The sequence below is a fragment of the Pteropus alecto genome, unplaced genomic scaffold (assembly GCF_000325575.1).
Source record: "Pteropus alecto unplaced genomic scaffold, ASM32557v1 scaffold97, whole genome shotgun sequence".
In the NCBI taxonomy this organism is placed as follows: domain Eukaryota; kingdom Metazoa; phylum Chordata; class Mammalia; order Chiroptera; family Pteropodidae; genus Pteropus; species Pteropus alecto.
In genome coordinates, this window is record NW_006439713.1 from 2,357,456 (window position 1) to 2,363,455 (window position 6,000).

Here is a 6,000-nt window from a genome sequence, read left to right on the forward strand (position 1 = left end):
AGGGAGCGTTACCAGCTCTCGGAAGGTCACTTGGGAAGACTCAGTGTCAACAATGGAATATCCAGAGGTCCTGAGCCCCAAGTTATGTCTCCACCCATTGGCCCAAAATAACCCATCAAAGGCAGAGCCAAAAGAATGTGCCTGGAGCGGAGGGAGGGTTCTGCAGCTCTTAGAAGCCCTAACAAGGGCTTCGTTTGAGAAAGAGCCTTCAGACCTATGGAAAACGGTCTTTTTACTCTCATGTGTGTGACTTCTTGAGGAGATTTGTGATGGTCAAGCCCCTGAGTAGCCTAACGATGGGCCTGGGCAGGGACAGAGTTAGGTGGCAGATGCAGAGAGGGTCCTGGCTGATCCCCCACCCTGGCAAGTCAGGACCTCATCATTACCGGGGTCACTCCAGTGTCATCGGGCATGAGAGTGGGGGCAACCACGTAGGGACGATCCTCCAGGAGTCCCTCGCATTGTGCCTGTCTTCTGAGCAGGGGCGCTGGTGGGTTCTGTTCTGTATCACCTTTTCAAGGATCTTCTAGTAACAGCCTCGGAACAGAGCGATCTGTCTCCCTGCTGTGCGACAGGCAATGACTGCCCACCAGGACAAGGAAAACAAGCCTCCCTCTGAGGCCGGGTTGGCAGGCTTGCCAATAGCTCCTCCTTTAAATGTTTGGGGCTCCCCGGGCATTAGACGCAGGAATCTCAAGCCTCGCTCGTCCCTGTCTGCCCAGGTGGTCTCACGCGGGCTCCCTCGCCAACTTGGATCTTGACTCCAATTTCGTCTTCTCAATGGAGGCTTCCCCGAGCCCTTTGATGCCACGCCCTGCCCACTTCTGGCGTCCCCGCCCCCGCATATCTGATCCAGCTCTCTGTCCATGCCCTCGTCGCCTCTAAGCTACTGTGTCATTAACTTACTCGGAATGATTGCTTTTTCATTATCTGTCTTCTGCCACTAGAATTTCAGCTCCACGAACACAGAATTCTTTGTTTTGTCCACTTGTGTCCCCAGTTCCTAGAAGAGCACCCAGGCCCGTAGTAGGCATTCGATAAACACTTTTTGAATTGGAGAAAAGAAATCGGAGGTAGTTTCCTAAGCTCAGGGTTTCTCAGCTGTGACACAAACCCGCTGTGTGCACAGTGCCACCTGGGCCGACCCGCATCACCCCGTGGGCCTTGGGGGCACAGGGGAGCTGCTGAGAACACAGTGCTCATGCCGATTGCTGAGCTGTGCGTCATAATATGCTTAGTCTCTGACTCAGGAGTCTCGTGTCTTCTGCCGGCGTCCATGGAACTGTGGCAGGCCAACTCGTCAACTTCCAATTGCAGTAAGTATGTGAGACCCTCTACGGTTCTTGACAACAACCCACCAGATGTGAGCAGCACCAATGTCAACTCTGTTCTCCACTCTGCTCACACTTCTGGGTGTGATCTACTCACAGATGTTTTTGCGGTTTGGTGGGAATATTCTTTTTGTTCTTCCTCTTTTCAGTCTTTTGCTTTCGGGAAGAAAAAAAAAAAAACTTAGAAAAAGTAGCTCTGAGCACATGGCAAAGGGTGCCGTTTTCATATCCCAAGAACAGCCTGGCAAAGCCAGAAAGCTCTGTGTCCCAGAAACTTCAAACCAACCGCAAGAAGAAAAGGCAACGTTTGTCACCTCTGGCGCTGTGCCACCCAGAGAGGGCCGTGTTCTGCCTCTAAGAGATGACCCTTCCGTGGGGACAACAACGGAGATGTCCATTCATGGTGTGTCGGAGAGGAGGTGCTCAGAGGTGTCCTCAGGGACAGCGGGGCCTGGGGCCGGACCGCCGCCCCGTCGGTTTCCGTGTTCCCCCAGCATTGGGATCAGAGGGATGGCGGCGTTTCCAGCCCTGCGGCTTGTCCTCGGCGTTTGCCTCTGTCCCACCCTATGGAGAAATATTTTAGCAGTCTATTTAAAAGATACTCCTGTTTCTAGACCCAGAATTCTAAATGTCTTATGAAGGGGCAGCTTCTGAGACGGAGTGATGATGGTGCTGAGGTGCTGACCCAGCATTCGACCCCCAGGACCATGGAAAATGAGGACCCTTGCCCCGAGCAAGATCACAGTCCTTCATGCGACCACCGTGTCCCCACTTAGTAACGCACAAATCAAACACATCCCACGCACCAGACCAACAACCAACAAAGACCAGCATCTATTTCCATCCAAGGTGGGAGATCACTCGGCCATTGCCCGGGAAGGTGGCCTGATGACAGCCCCAAGAGATGTACTCTGCACAAGCAGAGCCAAGCACAAGCCAGGTATAGATGTATGCGTTAGGAGGGACTTTATTTCAGCGTAGTGTTAGCACGGCAGTCTGCCTGTTCCTCTGACCGCTTGGACACATGGTAACAGGACACCCCATTTCCACTGAAACTTCACTCTCTTCTCTTAAAATTCTTTCATGATCTGTAGTGGATCTCAGTGGATGACATTCAGCCTGCTCGCGAGACATTAAGAAGACGTTTCCATTAAGAAGAGTGAGAGTCTTGCATCAAAACCAATCATGATAAAGATGCTTTCGACGAGGATCCAGCGCATGCCAGAAGAGACATCCTAATGGCCGTGGAGCTAACCGGAAAACCCTCCCGTGTCCATCCTTGTCAAAGACTGTTCTCACGATACGTCTGCTTTCCCGTCCCATGTGCCCATCTTGTCAAATATGAGAAACTTGATTTACTGATGTCAGATCCTGGGAAGGTTGGGGTGGCCGGGCACATGGTGCCATAGCCAGACCAAGGCACTGAGGTGCTTAGCTCTCATACCAAGTCTTCCAGGAATTCACCGTCACTCTCGTGCTTGGCCATCTGGTTTGGACATTTGCAAATAGATCTGATTGGACCAAAAAAAAAAAAAATCTCTAAGGCCCTTCCGCTCAATAAGGAGATGATCCTTCTCGGTGTCGATCCCCTCGGGTAAATGTTTGAGCTCCTCGGACGTGTGTGTGAGGGGTGAAGGCTGCATGTCATTCATCTGCTGTACCCCTACAGACCCAGAACGCATCTCAGCCAAAACGGGTAAATGTTTCTAAACAATGCTCATGAAGCGAATGTAGGGGTGCGGATGTTTTGTAGACTGTAAAACAGATGCTCTAAACATCCATGAGCTCAAGGTCTAAGAGAGAGTTTTAACCTATTTAATAAACTGCTAAATTCAGCTCGTTATTGTGTGTTTGCTCTTTATCCTGCGGGGAGGGGAGAGTAAAGAAACAACCTGATTTTTTGAAGCTTTCAAGTAATGGAGACTTCCCTGTGTGTTGCATAAAATCTCACTCACCTGTGTTCGAAAGCTCACCCTCCCCTCAGGCCTTCTAAACAAAAACTTCTCTTTGCGGGGGGCTCTATCCGAACCCCATCGGCAGCATCCGGACTGCTAAGCCTGGGCGGGTAACCCCCGTGTAGTAGTAGCAGAAAGGTGCTTTTTGCTGTTGTTGCCAGCAATGGTGAAAAGGCGGGGGGTCTGCGCCTGGAGGGCGTGGCCAGTCACCACGTTCGCCCACCCACGGCCTTAGCACACAGGGCACCAGGGCCGTCACGCTTCTCGCTCTTGGAAATGCAAGCCGGCATTCTGCACCTGAGGCTCCCGCGAGGCCAGCCCTTCTGAGGCCGACCCAGGTCTCAAGGGACGGGCTCACCCTTCAGGCCCTTCTGCAAACCCCACCCCAGCTCCTCTCCACACTTTCAGCCGACGGACCACCAAGAAAACAGAGGTCACCAAGGGGTGCGTCTTCCTTTTTCTGCATGCACCCCCAAACTCTTCTGAGCTGCACCCTTCCTCACTCCTGCCTCTCAGGGCGATAGAAAAGCGTCCCCCACCTGCTCGCAGCTCTTCTCCCCATCCATACTCTGGATCCTTCATCTCCCGCCTTTACGAGCGCTTCACTCCCCCAACTCATATTCCTCCCGTGGCCGTATGTAAAGATATTCAAGTCTCTGCCATCAAGAAAAAGGAAACGCCCCCTTCCGCCCCCCACTTACCGTAGACACTGTCCTGTCTCCTCTCCCCTTCTCAACGCGGCACCTGCTTTTCTCCCTCGCACCCCTTTCTCTGGAGCTGCCCTCCTGGCGGCCGCAGCCGACGTCCTGGGGTCCGGACCCAGGGCCCGCTGGCGGCTCTCGTTGCGTGAACCTCTCCTGTGGCACCAGAGGAATCTTCGTCCTGGCTTCTGGTTTTTTTTCACTCTTTGAGCTAATTCTTCTCGGTTTTATTGGTAAGGTCCGCATCTTCCAATGCTCCTTTCAAATGTGCTTGGTCTCAGAGTCCCACCCTCATTCCTATGCATTTCCGCTTCACCCCGGACCATTTTAGCATCTCGTCTGCAACCACAGAGGGAGTCACCACCTGTAGTCTGCTGATTCCTTTGATGGCAGCCGCCATTACTTCTCAGTCCGCCCCCGCCAGCCTCCTGGACACGGGAGTCCCATGCAAACCTCGAACGCGACCTACGCAATGTCGATGACTGCATACGACCCCGCTGCCCCTGGCTGCCCTGCTCCTGAATCCGTATCCCGATGGCTGGTTTTACCATCTCATCCAGAACTCTCCTTCGGCCCCACATCCGATAGCCAGACCCCTCATTCTCACGGTTTCCCTCCGCTTCCTAATCTCTTCACAACTTCTCTGGCTCAGGTCTTTTATTCACACGGATTATTGCAAAGCCTTCCTGAAATCAGTCTCGACATCTCCAATGCTGCGCCTTTTCCAATCTCATTCTCTGGGCCAGGGCCATGCTGGTCTTCCTAGCACGCAAGTCTCTTTGAGTCATTTATCGCTTCATAGCTGTGAGTGATTTTCCATTGCCTTATGTAAAAAATCCAAGCTCTTCAGTCTGCCATATAAGACCATTCGTGAGCTGGCTCTTATCTGGTTTAGTCTGTCTCCGCTAGACAACTCTTCCATCGCGCTCATCACTCTTTTATCCCGTACCTGTCTCTCTCTCCATCTCTCTGGATCTGTGTGTGTCTCTCCCTCCTCCTCTTCACACACACACACACACACACACACACTCTCTCTCTCTTTTTCCAGCAACGAAAGTGTAACACTGGATACATGCCAATGTGATCTGCTGGTCCTGCTACATCCAGAAGCTATCGGAGAGCGTGATGACGGCATTTTAAAGATGTAGATAAGGTGCTCGACTGGAGACGACCTCGTGGGGCGGGGACATGGTGCTTCAGGACGCGGCGTGTATCTTACACCCATGGCCGTCACGTGGTGCTGAGCGCACGATGACAGAAACGTGGATCCAGAAGCAAAGCTTGGGAGCAGGCGTGACCTCGCTCAGCACCACCTCACAAGGAAGCGAGCGCCTTCGCCCTACGACGCTGGGTTCTGTGGGTCGAGAGGCCCCAGTCGCCAGAGGGGAGATGTTCCCGCAGGAAACCCAGCAGAAGTCCCATTAAACTTAAATCTACCGTCGCTGCCCGTTGTTTTGGGTTCTTCCTAACAGCAGATCAGCAGGCAAAGAAATACAGGTGTTATCATCTTGGCAGGAGTGAACTGACCTCGGTCATCCTGAGGAAGTAGGGTTCCATTTTAGGAGTGCAGGAAGAAACATAGTTGGCCCTCGGGCGATTCGCTGAGGTGTCCCTTGGTGTCCCCATGTTCTTAACTGTGCATGGGCCGTTAGAGCAACCGTAGCCTTAAATGAGCATAGTCACCAAGGAATCCACCTTCTCAGGGATGAGAGTCTCGGCGAACTCGCCACACGAGCCACCTGGACCAGCAGAAGGGCTCGCCCAGGGTAAGGGGACTCTAGAATGGGTGCCGGAAGAAAGAGATGATGACCACCGGTTCCTGCCTTGGGATTAACTGCCACAGCAGGGGCTGTATTGTATCCCACTAACTTTCCTTTAATAACGTTTACCACAGAAATTGAAATCAACCACAATCTTGATGAAGCCATGACAGGTTGAAATCAGCCTAGTGCAAGAAGGGAGTGCGTCGAGGCGGAACAAGGGGGGGGCCGGAGTGGCCCGGGGCCACGCTCC